At 33.1% G+C, this 17,086-nt stretch overlaps 1 protein-coding gene across 1 annotated transcript in view; it reads left to right on the forward strand.

Moving 5' to 3' along the window:
* The window catches only part of kon (chondroitin sulfate proteoglycan 4-like protein), a 366,417-nt gene that overhangs the window by 94,555 nt on the left and 254,776 nt on the right, over window positions 1-17,086 (forward strand). The window lies entirely within an intron of this gene.

Genomic DNA, 17,086 nt, shown 5'->3' on the forward strand with positions numbered 1-17,086 from the left:
ATATATAAAAACATATATAAATAAACATTTTAGTTTACGATTAACCCCCTAAACTAAAGTCATTACAACAGTTAATTAGCACTGTGAGTCAAACGATAATTAAAATACTCTGTAGTGGTTTATCACATTTCATAAAAATCTTCAATAAAATTAGTAAAATGATCAGGTAGAAAACAAATGAAAAAAAAACGTAAGATGAAGACAAAAAGACAACAATTAAGCATTGAGTGCACTAAACTTTTTAAACCGTCTCTGGATGCGTATTAGACGGCGAAGAAACGTCATATTGTCTTTCGCACCATATGGGTAGTAGCGTATCAAATCCCCTGTGTACTTCCACGTTAGATTAGAAGAATCCGGAATTTTAATGGCAAAGACAGAGTTTCTTGCAGCATTTGAAATAAAAATAGCTCTAAATTCTTCATTTTGAATAGGGACGACTTATGTCCGCTTCTCTGCTATCCTACTTCTACAGCTCGAGAGAGCTAACTCTATGGCCCGAGTCTTTGTAGGAGCACTCCACATATTTGAAGTGAGCCCGAATAAAAGAATAGTAGTCACGAATTTATCACTAATTCCTGCTATGTTAAGCAATATGAATTTTTCCAGTGGATGTACGATATTTGAAGTTGCGAAGTGAATCGCTTTCCATCTTTTACTTTTAAAATTGAACCCATGATTCTCTTCTTCCACGACAATTTAAAGAATGTTTTGGTGGAGAATAGGTTTGCTGCCATTTCTTTTCATTAAATTAGCTGGTCCTGTCCAGCAATTACTCTGTTGTCTATCCTCAATTCTACTCGGAGTCCAACAGGGACTTAACATTATTATGTTACAACATCTTCTCAGTGTTACTCTCGATTATTAATGAAGCACACGTACTTGTGATTAGTTTATACTTAAATGTTATATCCTCATGAATGAAAAAATAATCATAGCAGCTTAAGAAAATAGAATAAAACACTGTTCAGGCTGTCAACAACAAAACACGTGGGGAAAAAGACTATGGATTTGCAACTCTACTGCACGTGAATGGAAGTGAATTTATGTATACAAGCAAAGTCCGTGTCAGCTTTGATTTAAGAGCTCGTAATCCATTATTTTACTTTATTTGAATGACTTTCAAGCCTTCATTTAACTTCAAAAGTAAAATAAATAAATATAGTAAGGTAATACTTTGGATTAAGAGGAATATTTGTGTCGAATAAATACTTCCTACCCACGACTTAACTCAAATTAATAGACTTTTAACTTGATAACATGGATCCGCCTATGACCCATGTATTGTATATGATATAAGACAAAAAGATCAAAGATGATGATGAAGAGGAAAGGGCAAAAAAAAAACACAAAGTTTTTTATAGATTATTTGGATTTTCTTTCATCACTAATTATTTTTAACTTTTGTCTTTCATTAGACAAAAAACTAATATAAAATACAGTCTTTTCCCCGATTTGTTTTCCAATCATTTTCTTTTGTTTTAATGACCATCACTTATATATAGTTTACAGAAACGTTCATGCTTCATGGATTAATTAGGTAGATAGGTAACAAACTACCTTTCATCTCATATTGACATACATATATTTTTTTTCCTTTCAAAATACATTATGTAGTACATATATATTTTGACATCCATTCTTATTTCTTTGAGATAATATAAATGAATACTAGTGTTGAGCTTCGGTTTGAAAATCCTAGTCCGGTCTGAGACCTTAATGATTTTTAGTTGACCAATCCAATTCAGGCCTTGAACGAAGTTATGTCTGGAGATATCTTATTTGAAATTCGGTATAGGCGAAAGAAAATATATAATACACTCTCACGGAGTATGCATTTTGTTGCCAGCTGACGTTTTCCTCCTCTTGCTAGATACGTTATGATTATTTCATTATTTATTAATTTTGATAAATAAACAAAAGTTTTTCTATACTTACGCCCAGTTTCCAAAAGGATGGGAACATAATTTCTGGTGGATTCCTTATCGTTTATGTAATATAACCATGGCTTTGCAGATAAATTGGGACTGACTTTAACTGCATCCACGTCAATAAAGAGATCATGTATATATCATTTTAATGTACCAATTAAGAATTGATGTTATTATCTTTTGATTGAGTCCGTTTTGAGTGTGATCAGACAATAAGTAACGGTGGAGTAGCGAATACGGTCAACAATCGTCGAACTCACTGACGCGGGGAACGACACTTTTGCTATAATGAAGGCGACTGCCTGCCCTAATTCTAGTATTTGCTGGATGAGTAAGGACTCGAAAGAGGAGGTCAAGGTCCAGCGAAAGGCCACAGTCTTATAAATAATCGAAAGAAAAACCATTTCCAGGGCCAAGAATCGAGAGAACTGGAGATCACATGGAATAATATTGTCGTCAATGAAATAAAGAATAAATTGAATAATTACACTTTTTTTCTACTTGCAACCTTTATTGATCCAGAAGCAGTTAAATTCAGCCCCAATTTATCCGAAAGACCCTGTATATTGGCCATTTTATATTTTCATGAAGAAATTTTGGCTATTATACACAAATGCAAATGTATAGCTACGCTTTTTATAAAATATTACTAATTAATATTAGAATACACTATCCACATGATACTATTTAGGATTTTAATATTGCAAAATAAATACATGTAATTCATTTTCAAAATTGTGAAGAAATAATATGACATATATAATAGATTAATAGCATTTGGTATGATTGACTTGTTTGGCTAACTACTAGAAGATTTCGAGGCTTATTTATGTTTCTTTTTGAAGAAAAGTTTGTTTGATACAATAAAGGTAACGATTTGCTATAAGAGCACGCGTCAGCTGAATAAAACGATTGAGCAACAGAGCAGAAGAAAAAATAAAATACATAAAAGTTATTAATTTTTATTAATACTTTTTAATCATATGTTTACCTTAATTTAAACTGTTGAACGTTCCATACCGCTCTGTTAATTCAATATTCATATACTCATTGATAAGACCGATTTTTTCGATAAATAGTTAATGATGACGTCAGTGTTGTTTCAAAATTTTGAACATCGACCTATAATGACGTCATATGAAGTTAAATGACTTGCATTCCTAAATCAGGAGTGGAGAGAAAATTGGTCAATAAAAAATCACTATATACCGGGTCGTCTATTGAAATCTGAACACTTTCTTACTCAATAACTAATTATGGTTGAGTGATTGAAATTAATTCATATTTCTATATATTCAAACATACAAAAGTATTCACAATGTAAACAAACTTAATCTATCTAGCTTACGTATAAGTCGAGAAAATGACACTTGAACCAGATTGAAATATTTCCATTCGCACACTCCAACCAATTGGGCGTTTCCAGGACTACTGTCCTTAGCGTTAGCCGTTCTGAAACGTTCGGAAGGAAGATGGGCTCTGTCAAAAAAAACTAAATCTTGAGGAGTCAACAGTCAAGGCCAATCCCATCCAATCCCTTATGGGTCCATGCAAGTTATCTGGGATTTCACACCAGAATGTCCTGAGAACTATGGAAAAAAGTTTGTGAGGATGGAGAGGCCACTTTTGACACTAAGAATGAAAGAAACACGTCTCATTCCTTGCAAAACTCTTTTGAGTTCTTTTGAACACTTTTTGCCACTTTTTCTCCCCCGCCCCTTACAGCCCTGAATGCCTGCACACCAAGGCCCTCAAAGCTATTATCTACTAGCACTATGACGCCATGACGGATGAATACATCCTCAGTGTGTGCCAGACCTTCTGCTGCCACCTCAAAGCCATCATTGTCGTTAAGGGATAATGATTAAGAGAGCTCAGACACACATCCATTTATAATATTAATTTTGCTCACATTCTATTGTTAATTAATTAATCATATCTTGGTAAAGTTTAAAATTCAACGTGCTCAGATTTTAATGTAGCAGACGGTATATAGGGTTGTAAATACTAACCATTCTATAGCGTGCGATTTTTGTTATTGTTGGTAACTTCAACATTTTTTTAAGTTGTTATTTGCATTCTTAAAGAGAGAAACTCAATTTATTGAGGAATTCAGTAGGAGTGTGTTATTGAACAACAGAAACATAGAGTGAGTGATTTTTGTGCAGTTATCTTCTATTAATACTTCAAAGCTTATCTGTTCTCAATCCCTAATTACTCCGAGCAATGCCAAGTATTACTGGTACTACATTTATATTTCAAAAGTCTTGTATGCGTTCTTATTGTGGGATATAAGACTTTATTTAATTTGTTTGTGTAATTGTTCAATAATTGTAATACATTTTTCATATGGGGTAAATGTGTTGTTCCAATGTATTATAAAAGTTGTTCACCGGCAGATAAAAAGTGTATGAAAACTTTTTGATTCACATAAACCAAAGGAACTTGTGGATCAATGCCATCAAATATGTAAATTAAACATCAACAAACTTAATTATTGATCTAATTCCATACAATGTATTATTAAAATGAATTTATTATTTCCTAATAATGTTATTTAAGTTTATTCTTATAAATTGTGATTTTAAAGGAGTTCACTTAAGTATTTAATATTAAAATAATAAACTATATATATATTTTAATTTTTAATGTCTTCTTTAATATTTACTATTTAAGGGAATTGATAAATAAATAAACTTAATAAAACCAAATATTAGAAGCTATTTTATTTATATAATTCCTTTTAAAGCATAGAGTCATGAAAGAACAACAACTATTAGTTTGGTAGAAAGGATATTGGGCTCTTCATATAAATCTGGACTCGAATTAACTGCATCCTGATAAATAAGAGAGGAAAGTATAGGTTTGAAATTTTATTTCCATGTTCTAATGATACAAAAGGAAAAAAAATCATTCAAAGTGTCCCCCTTCTTCGACAATCATTCGATACTAGGCCTTAAAGATTTGTAGGCCTTGACCACGTCCGTGAGGGAGGCTTTGTTAATGCACTTGATGATGGAGGTTTTTCTAGGAGTCAATACTGTTGTGTGAATTGGCAGAAACTCTCCTCTCTAATCCACGGGGTTCATATTGGGGGAGGGCCAAGTGTGGTGGTGTCTAAATGGCATTGTTTTGGGGGTTTGAGGGCCTTCTGAGAGGGAACAGAGTCTTGTTAAAACATGAACTAAACACCATTGGCCTCAGCTTTCATCCAAGGTATCATTTGGTCAGACAGGAGTGTACAGTACCTGTCGGCAACCACCCTCTTCTTTTGGCTCAACCAAGATGGGAAGGGCTTAATGACACAGCCTGTGCTCTCCCCAAGGAGGAGGATGCTGGCCAAATATACATTAGCTCTCTCTGTGGCTAATTATCTGTCGACCTAAATATTTTTGGATCTGTTCACAGTCCATTGTTTCTCATCCGAATAAAAGTTGATTTGGTTACCATTGGACTTCCCATTGTTCAGCAATTTTCTTCTGTGGGCATTCCGGGTTGCCTTCCTTTTGTCTCTAATGACACTTCTTTTGTAGAAGCGGTATGACTTCATCCTCAGGTCAGTATTTATGACATAAGAGACTGTTGCACAGCTTACTTGACGTTTTTTGTTGCTAATAGGAGTCCCAGGAGATGATTTCAAGAAAAGTTTCAGTTCTACGAGGAAAATGGAAGTGCGTTTTTAATTCCTCTATGACTTGTGGTCTTTTCTCTTATATGCACCCTTCTCCTTCCAGCGGTTATAGATGCTGTAGACTGTGCTCATTGAAAATCTGAGCATCTTTTTGATGTACGATCGTCTGTGTCCCACACAAGGAAATTCGATGATGGAATTCTTCCAGGTCTTTGACATCGCAAATACTTGTTTTGAATTAAAAGTCGCACAATTAACTTAAACCTAAGGCTGAACCTCTCACTTTAAAATTGAAATAACTGTGTTAAATGCTTTGCTTATTATTCAAAATGTAGTTAAAGGTGCTTTGGATTTACCTGACCGACCCTGTAGGTGGGAGATATGTTTAAAATATGTCTGTAAATGTGGGAGCGTTTTTTTCTATTTGGCAATCTGAAAAGACTTTTTTTAATTTTGAAAGCTGCTGTTTTTATTATTTAGTTCTTGAGAAGGGAATATCTAAGTATTTAGCGTTTTAAAAGTTTTCAAAAAAGTTATTTGTCAAATTTGTCATTGTTAAAAATATTTTTCCCTGTAGGTGCCACTGATGACGTCTCAATTATATGAGTTTATCTCATTTAAAAACTGTTCTCAATGTGAATATAATTTTTTTAACAATCACAATGATATTGATTTCAATCTCTTTAGATATAGGTAGGTATAGAAATACATCGTAAATAAAATATTTCATTTTTCGCTTCGTTTACTAATTCTTTCATTATAAGCAAATAAATTGTCGTTTGCAGATACACGCATATACATGTTTCGCTGTATGAACCTAAATATACATTTGTCTTTTTTACTTTTCTTCTATCGAAAACAAGCCAGTAAGGGCAATTGTTTTTTTATTATTATTTTTTTGTCTCTAAATAGATAAATATCCAACAAACAAATAGTGTAATTTATTATTGCAAATCGTGTAGGATGTTATTGGATGTTTTTGAATTAAATAAAAATAAATAGATGGGGGATAGATAAGTCCCACCTTCCAGCCAAGAAACAGTCATGCCTTGATATACGAGTCCTTCAATCTACGAGGTATAATCGTAGTAAAAAAATATGATGACAAGGGAGTTTTTATTAGGATAGGAAATGGTTAAGAATTGGCGATAGTTGTGATTGTCATTTTTTGTTCAAGAAAGATCAAAATTTAGAGATTAGAAAAGGAAAAACGGTCATTGCGTTTGCTCTTTCTTCTATTGTGCTCATAATTTAATTTTAACTCTCTGATAGTAAACATTAGAGGTGTATCAACCGTCATAAAAATCATGTATATAATAAGCATGTTTAAAAAAAAAGAAACCAAAAATCAAAATGGTAACCCTGACAATTTCAGTAATGTTTTAGAGGAGATCAGCTACTATCTGCTGTGACAAAGGAGAAGGAAATAAACAAGCCCATTGTTGAGACTTACACCAATATCGATCCCCCCAATTCTACTTTCAATAAAGACTTAGAATTATAACTCTGCAACTAATCTTGAGGGCTATGCTCCCTCTTTTATGAGCACACGCAAATATTTAATCAGGTTTTAAATATAACTGAATAGATTTAGGAAAATATGTTTGACAACATTTAATTTCATTTATATCACTCATTTTAAAAATGGTTATTTTATAATTTGGACAACGTAATTTCATTATTTTCCACAAAATATTACAAATTTTGCGTCAATGATAAAAGCTTGTTCAGACTTGCAATAATCTGGCTTCAGAGTCGTCTTAGAATATTTTTCTTTTAGATGCTCATGTTTATTTATTTTTATTGATGACAATACTAGCTTTCTTCGTTCTAACTCTTAGTGTTAAGTATAAAAAGGTTGTCAGTATGTCAAAGAAAAACCCAATTTTTATTTATTAGCTAACTCAATTGCAATCCAAGTAAAAAATAGGTATGCAGTACTTTATTTAATCATAACTCTTAATAGTACTCGATGGGAATTTGGAATTGATCTATTTCTTATCGTGTTATTTTTTTTCTTTTTAATACTACAAAAAAATTATCTTAACATTACAAAAAATTAATCTAGTATTTGTATGATATAATTGCGTCATTTATAAGATTTTTGTGAATTGTTTTATGTCTACGTGGTTTTAGGGGAGATCCCTCCCCAAAATGAGTCCCCCTAAGTTACCTTAAAGGCTGTCATAGATTATTTTTTTTAGTAATTTATCATGGGATAAATTGATTTGACTTACGAGCTCGTTTTAACAAGAAATACAAATCATATGTCAAGGGGTAACTGCATTTATATTCTTACAATTTACCATGTCCCTTTCTATAAATATATATCTGCACCGGTTGGAAACATGAAACTTACATATATATTTCAAAAGAAAAAAGAAAATAGCCTTCCAGTCTTTAATTATAAATTTAACAAAAATCCTTATTAATCTTTGTCTAATACATAGCCACTATCAAATTGATTAATTATATTCGGTCACCATTGAACTAACAGATGGCGACAAACCCTTTGTGGAAAGGGATACAAGTATTGCAAATAAAGTTTGGATCCATGGAAGCCCATTCCTTGTCGACAAAGGCCTTCATTGCTCTAGTGATGTATGCTATAGACCCTCCTCTCGATGTTCGGCTAGAAAGAGTGTCATGGGGATTTACATCTGGACTGTATGGTGACCACATTTTCATGTCCCTGAAAACGTTGATGTTAGCCAAGAAGGTCTGAGTAATTTTGCAGTATGAGGGGGCCCATCTTGCTGAAAGACAACGTTACCGTCAGGTAAATTTGTATGGACACACAGGGGCATGTCGATGTACATGCCTGCTATGAGTTTGTAACACTCAGGTAACCAGATCAGGTTGCCATAATGCCGTTGGCGGAAACAATGCCTATTGCCAAGGCTGATGCCGGGTTTTTGGTGGTGGTCACCATAGAAGGGTCCATATTTATTTCAACATTGAAGATGGTTGATGACGTTGACATTCTTCGCATGAGCGCAAAGAGACTTGGTTGGGTTCTTTTTGATAGGGTCCTTGAGGGAATCCGTATGAATGATGGTCTTTTTTCTATAACCTTCCTTCCTCTTTATTCTTTTGTTGTGGTCTAGCCTCTTCTAAACGGTGTAGATATTCTTACGAACCATTACCGTCATTCTGGTCACTTCTGTTTAAATGTGACTATCAGGAAGGAGAGTTGATGCTAAGAGTTCCGATGAAATTTCCCGTCCAATTTAAAAACTTCAAAAAGCAGGAGGTGCTTGAGATAAATGGCTAACTATACCATTTAAGACGGTTCTAATTTCCCCACACAGCAACTCTCCAATCAATATAATACAAGTGTGTAAGTTTCGAGTTTCCACCCGGTGTGTACATATATATATTTGGTATTTTGTGTGTTTCAAGGAGGCGGGCTCTAAATTTATAGTAATAATGGCAGCAGCAGACTCGTATATAAATCTTTATTTCTTTAAATGCAAAAGTCGAAAAAAAAGGATTTAGAATATAAATATATATAATTCTTTTTCTTTCATAGTTAGTTTCCTTCTCTCCTTTCTTCCCAGCTTGACATGTATCCTGCAATTCTTTTTCTCCATATCTCATTATGCCTTTATTTCTTACCCCTAGCCTACTTTTCCACTAGTGTTGGGATTCGGTCTGAAGATCCTGTTTTAAGAAATTCGATCTAAAATAAAATTTGGTAAAGATACAAATGCTATGAAGGCTGCAGAGACTGTTTCAATTTCCTCCCGGAAAGCCAATTAGAATCAAAGCTTCTGCAGTAATAATATGGCCGACTTTTGGCTTTCCTCAATATGCCCCTTTCCAGTCCTGATCTCAACCCCTTGGACTTTGTAGTTTGGAGTGTCTTGAAGAAGAATGTCTCCAGCAAATTTTTTCCAATTTTTGGTTCACTCAGAGCTGTTATTATGACCACATGCTACGCCATGGAGACGGCCTTCATTATCAAGAGCTGCCAATCTGTTTGTCGGCGTGCTGAGGCTGTTATTGCTTGTGAAGGAGGGCATATTAAATAAACAATATAGATTTAAACATATCACAAACGGATTTTGATTTGTCTTTTCTTAATTCCATAAAACGTTTATCGTAATTTAGTCGTTTGTCACTGCAAGTTTTGGGTCCCCACCTTGTATACTCTATTTTGTTTCATCTGTAGATCACTCTTCTGTTTGTTTTTCTAATCAGAGTTCTGAACATTGATTCGTTGAAATAGAATTATTTATTGCTATGCTGCAAACAATTCCAGACAATCATTGAAACATAGTTATGTAGCTGGAAGAAATAGACTTAATACCAACTGATTTGGGCCTATTTGTCTCTTTATGAAAGGTTTGTGTGATACAATAAAGATTTAGAGGTGAGATTTGTCCTGTAGAAACAATCTGTATTGATCGGCTTCATTTAAAATTCGGTCTAGAAGGCTTCTATCAATGAATCGTTGAGAAGTTAAATGTCTTGTATAAATCAGATTTATCATTAATGTGGTTAGGGGAGAAAATCGGCGCATACAGTCGGATCGAAAAAATTACTATTTGAAAATGACTAAATTTTGTCACCAGTTCAAGATTGTGTTCCTGACTGAAATATCGTTTTCAATCCGCATAGAAAAATCACTTCAGACCGAACCGGTAAAAAAGTTCGGTCTTGGACCGTGTCTTAACACTAATATATATATAGCAATGTTTTTTAGAAAACAAAACAAAATTAATTTACTAATATTCTTCAAGATTGTTGTGTAGCGAGGAGGAATTAAAAGACTGGAGGCCAGGGGAGGGGGTCCTTTCCACATATTATAATGTACATACTTTTATTTGTAATATAATATTTTCAACGTAAATCAAAGGCTGCATAAACAAACATGAGGGTACAAACAGGGCAGTGACTAATAATTTTTTTGATGGGTGTAGTAGGGCTTTTCGAAAAATATTTGATAGAATGATTTTCTTTTTTATGAATATGCCAAATTAAATAAATAATTAAAAATAAAAAAACAAACTGTTTGGGATTATTTTTTGGAAACATTTTGATAGAGATAAAATTTGTTAGAAGAACAAAAAATTATTTACAAAAAACTTTTTGGATTTGACAAATTTAAGAATAAGCTTTTAGCTTTTTTAGAGACTTCAACCTACAGAAAGGTTATAGTTAATATTTAATATGATGAAATTTGATTAGTTTGACATAAGAAATATGTTCTGAGTTTACATCAAAATAGTCAAAGGCCATAATTGCAGGCATTAAATCATTGTCATATAATAATATTAGTAACTTATTTTGAAGCTGTGGCCCAGTTTTGGAGCCTTTTGTATATTGCACGTAATCCAAAGTATTAATATTTTACATTTTAATTAGTTGAATAATAAATTAAGAGGATTATGACAGTTGCTACGATAAAATATTATTCTGATTAAGAGAAAGTAAAGCTAGAGTTGTGAGTAAGACTGACAATTTGTTGGAGGAGTAATTTGAAGTGATGAAAATATTATGTATATTTTTGACTTTGCCAATTTTTTGAAATTGGTAATCAATAGAATGATTTTTCTTTTCCTAATATGATGTCAAAATTATCTCACTCCTGAGTAGTAAACTTCCTTTCTACTACATTCGATTATATATTCAAAAACTGATTGAACCTTTGTGTGTGCTCATAAAATACGTAGAGTAACACAAAACATTTACTACGGAGTTTTAATTGAAAGCCCTTCAGAACTCTGAGTAAAATTGAGGCTAGACATTGGAGTAATTCTTGCCAGTGTGCTTGTTTATTTCCTTCTTCCCCTTTCCCATTGTCACAGCTTATTGTAGCTGGTCTTATGAAACACCATGACAGTAAAACTGCTCTCCTTCAAAGCATTCTTCATATTGTCAGGGTTACCACATTGATTTTCGGTTTCTTTTTTTTACATGCCCTAAATACATACAACTTTCATCACTAATTATAAGTGTAAAGAGTAGAACTGAGGATCGGCATTGGAGTCATTCTTCTAATTTTTCTAAGCCCACCGTAGGATTAGTGATAACTACCTTCCTCTCATAGATCAATGGAGCTAATTATCATACCAATCGTCTCCAGGAGCGCTACTACGACTGAGTGTCCAAGGATATTTGCCCTCCTAGATCTCCCGAACTGGATCTGATGGGATAATTTATCAAAAGATACCTTGAATCAAATGTCGAACGAGGTCCTCAAACTACCAAAAAGTCCCAGATCGACTCTATTGTCCTGGAATAAAAGATTGGACTTTAGTTTCCAGGGCATACGTGCAGTTCCTGGCCCGAATCGAGGCTGTTATATAGACCAACGCAGGCTACATTGAGTGAAATATAATTTTAATGATCGTATTAGCTTCTTAGTTGTTTTTTTTTTTGTTTTTTTATAAGTCTGAAAAAATAACAATTGTAAGCTAATTTAAAGTATATTTAAAATACCAGACTTCGTTATTAAACCCTGGTATCTTTTTACAGATAAATAAATCATAGACATATTTAAATAAGTTATATGTATTACATTCAAATTACTGGGATAAGTTAAGATACCTCAGAATGCCAGTTATTATTTAGAAACTTTATATGATTGAAAAGACTTATATTGACCCCGATGTGACCATTCAAATAGAATATATATATACATATATATTAAAAAAAGTTCATAATCATTGCAAAAGTTTGCAAAAAAATAAATTTATTCAACCATTAATGATCCTCTCTTTCTCTTCATTTTAGGTAAGACAATGAATGATGATGAGGATGTTGGGAAAGTCAAATGAATTTCTTTTACTCTGCTTCTACAAGTGTAAAATATATTATATATGTACCATTTTAAGGACAAAGACTTTTTATTCCAATCAAAACTTGCAACCTTTTAATATTAAGAAAATAACTTCACCATGTGAAGCGAAGCGACGCGAAGAGTATATTATTAGATTAAGAGGAGAGCGATCTCCACCTTCTCTAGGTCTTGGGACAATTAGCACTTTAGAGAAACTTGAAAGTAGATGGAAGGTCTAATTATATAAAGGAGGTTGTGTGTTTGTCTCTTTTGAAGTACTTCAGGGGGAGGGGGTCTCAGAGTTTATCTGTGGACTATGGGATGATGCCGGAAGAGATCAATATGCAAGGTAGTGGTTCCCCATTTTTCTTTTTTGAGTTCGACCCTTTAAATCAAGCTTAGCGGTTCAAGCGTTTGAAGTTCTCGAACCGCTAGAACAGGAGCTGACAAAGTCAAACTGAGACAGCCTTAAATTGCTTATCTGTCTCATTTCTTGTGCTTCTGTTTTTTTTTTATAGAAAATACAATATATATTAAAAAAAATAAATAATCAAAAAGTCATTTTTTTGTGTAATTGGAGCGTTTTACAATGATTTTTTACGTCGCCAGGGTGATACAGTCGTATCTGAGTTTCAAATTGATAAGGTCTTCTTATAGATCTGGAAAAGTGTTTCCAGGCACCAGACATCATAAATAAAAGAGGGAAGGGTGGAGTAGATTAAGGATCCAGTTCTGCTACTAAGCTTATCGGGGCCCTATAATATGACAGATATAACATTTCTTAAGCCAGAGTAGAGTGTCTCAAAGTATACTATGCCAAGGCCCTCTAAACTAATACATTTTTTGCACAGGCAGCCTTTATACTAAACATGTTATGTAGATTGAAAGCAATCCTAAATTCCCCATCTTCCTGCTCCTCCTAGGGAGGGGCTCCCCTTACGGCTCCACCTTGAAAACCATTGTCTTAAGCAACCTTAGTTTTCAGAGCCCCTGCTGGAACTTGGAGCACAACGCACTCTGCGTATAAGGTAGCTACGGCCCTGTTTGTATCTAATATAATTTCCTGGGCCTGAATTTTCAAGTGAAGCCCCTTGTTGTAAGTACATGTTAACAAACTGAGCCCGTATAAAAAAGACCTAATACCGAGACTACAACCGTTGAAATGACAGAATGTTTGTCCTGGACCAATAGAACTGCTGAACATGAACTGAGCATAACCTTGCTTAAAATATATGACTAGACAAAGTATGACAACCACATCTATAATTTGAGGGATGAATATAAGATTTGGAGTGTATTTTATGCAAAAAAATAACCTTAAAGGCCATATATCACTCCAATAAAGTTATACCGAGAGGCAAATTATGTTAGTTATTTGACTAAATTGATCAAAAATTAAAAAATCGTGGTACATATATAAAAAAAAAAATAAGAAATACATCAAAGACAATTTAAATCAGCGATATTTTTCTGTATATTATCATTTCTCTTTTTTGCAGTAAACAAAGTCAAAATTGAGACTCACAAACAAATAATATTACAGGCTGTGGATGCGTAAATAGGTTTAATAAACGAATCAAGGTCTTAATTTGACGAATATGTACTCTATATTGATCAAAACAAGTCTATTCTATGTTAAATTTTAGACAGAGCAACTCAAAAATCATACTCCACCTTAAGCCGCGATCTGTATTTATATGGTTAATACGGAAAAGGTCGTCTCACATAAATAAGTTAAGCCAAATGGTATTAGTCAATCTAAAGCTTCTTTATCCCTTCTGTGGGTACTCATTCATCACAGAAATACAGAATTCGTCATGTGTTTTACGTTCAAAATCTGTTTTTGTGTTTTGTCACATAAAAGTTGAATAAGCATATATTTCATGTCAGACGACCGATGATTATCTGTGGAGGTAAATGGGGAGTATCCGGTTATGTTTTTGTGGAGCACTATCTTCTGGGAATTATTTTTTTAAGTGGTTCCCAACCTTTCAAATTTGGTGACACAGTTTAGAACATGCAATCAGGAAACGACCCCAATTCTTAGAATATAATATACAGGGTGACCATTAAGTCTATGACCAGCAACATCAACTTAATAATTCTCTTAGACGGATATATATTTTTTAATTATGTTTGTTGTATATTATTCATGCAACGTCCACGTTTATTTGTTGTTCCACAAAACTTTTTTCTAAAACGTGTTCTTGAGCCTCTAACAACGATATCATGAACTCGAATTGCACCATAATTTGCTTCATTTCAAGGGAAGACCTGTAGGGCCAATACTAATTACCAAAAAGACCTCAATGTATCCAAGTAATAGGTTTACTACACGATCAATGGGTACAAAGAGACCAAGATGATCGATGATAGGCTTAAGAGTGGTCTCCTGAGGTATATAAGGACTGCGAGGCTTTTAGATTATTTTTTTGTGATGTAAACAGGGATTCCATAAATTCTTCATCGAAGAAGAAAATCACCCGGTAGCCATAATATTTGAAGTCATTAAAAAGACTCCTACAACTTTTCATACGTTTCATATACTTTTCATATGTATTAGGCTCAAGAATGTCATCTCCTCTAATATATTTGACTTCCAGCAGCCTTGACCACCATTGATTCGTTATTTTTACTTTTCTTATCAAAAATTTAAACCCTAAATGACAAAAAAAACAAAACCCAGAAAGTTAGCTTATTTGTCAACACTGGCGCAAGGAGCGACAGCTGTGGTACAAGCGATACAAAGCAGTAACCAAACATGTTTAATACTGGTTCAGACGTTATGCTGAGTGCCTTAGTGAACGGATAGATATATATTTATAGCATGAATTAATTTTTATATCTTTTCAGGCTGTTTTTATAAAATATAAGTACACATTCAGCTCAAATTTAATTAAGGAACCCCATGGTAATGGGTTAGCAATCCCATATGGTGTCAAGGCCCACAGATTGTAAGCCACAGCTTTAAGACATATATAATTACATGAAACGGGGCACAGGCCTTCCTCTCAATGGTCCCCAAGATCCTAAAATCAAGAGAGTTGCAGTCTGTTGGGGACGTAGGCCACATAGACCTACACCAGAAATTTGCCAAGTTGTCCTCACCCCATTTTTGAGTTTATTTGGCCTTTTGTTTTCCAGACTTTAAGGCTTTTTGGCCTCCATCTCAGTTGCCCTGAATCGGATGAATAAATTTGTTTAATTAGAATTTTTTATTTATTGTTCTACCATTATGGAAAAAATCGATAAATCATGTAGTAAGTGAATGAAACCTTTCCAAAAGTTACATTTGCAAGTCCCTGGGTCATGGGGTATGTAATATGATACTCCATGAACGTGTATCCATAGACGTATATGTCAATCAACTTAAAACGTACATTATTACTATCCAAATGCATAATATATTGATACTAACTTTGTTATTTGAACTGTAAGAAAATATTGTGATATTAGTGATACTTATTAATATGTAGGCAAAATAACTCCCTTGTCAGATGAACTTAGTTGAAAGGTTTATTAATGTTCTACAAATTTTTAAATAATATAAAATATGCTTGTAATCGCATTACTTATTCGTATCAAGAAATTTTAACATATGTCTCAAAAAGATATGAATTTAAAGAGAAAATATATATTTTAATATAATCTAGATAAGTGATTTTTTGGCAAGGCGTTATTTCCTTCATTCTTGTAAAAGGATTCGGAAAGATAGTTCAAACCCTGAGTCAAGGAAGAAGAATATTTTTGAATAGATTTATGATACAATGTTTCTACCGAACATAACATATTATTGGACTTGTAATTAAAAAAGTAATTAGTGGAAGGTAGATGAATCTTTTTCATTTTTTTATTTGAAAGAGAAATAATCTAAAACGGACTTTCTAATATCGAAAATTTAATTATTGATATTAATATTAATTATTATTATAGCATATATATTGATATCAACATTTACAAAAAAAAAAACCTCCATTAATTATTAAAATAAGGGGGGGAGGGATTTTGTTGTCAAGCGCCGATTTTTCAGTATTCCAAACGTTGATTAGTTTCATTTAGAACAATTTCCAAAAATTGATTATTCATGGAGGTCTGTGGGAGTCACTTTTATTTTCTGCACTTGGGTCATAGATCATTAGGGATGCTAATCCGGCCTTATCCTCGTTCGATCCCAGATGAAAACAACTTAGGAAATTAATTTTTCTTATTTTAAATCCTACGATTAAAGCTACAAATATCAATGGTATATTTATTCATATCTAAACATGAATGAAATACAATACTATCTAGATAAAGGGTTTCCAAACTTTCTCTTACCCATTCGCCATTCTGATACATAACCTTGTACCCTTAAATTTTTAAAATTAAAAATGCAAAGTAATATAAAATAATTACTATCAATAATTATATTTTTCCTAAGTTAATTATTAGGATACATTCCATTTTTACACCACCAAATTAATTTGCTATCTTTATGGAAATTAATATAAACACTAATTGAAAATAATAAATATTTTAATCGTTTTAATGAGCTCAATAATTTTTTTTTTTTTTTTTTTGATTTGCAATTAGTTTTTCTACTCCAGGATTTATTTTTGAGACTGCTATTTGAACCTCATCCTTGGTTATTTTTAGATTTGACATGAACTTGTTTTTAATCACCATCAGTATTGAAGAGATGGATTAACAAATCCAAGTCGATGGAGAAAGAAATAGTATTTGTTCGGCAGGTCCCAC

Source organism: Lepeophtheirus salmonis, chromosome 7 (genome assembly GCF_016086655.4).
Source record: "Lepeophtheirus salmonis chromosome 7, UVic_Lsal_1.4, whole genome shotgun sequence".
Lineage (NCBI taxonomy): Eukaryota > Metazoa > Arthropoda > Copepoda > Siphonostomatoida > Caligidae > Lepeophtheirus > Lepeophtheirus salmonis.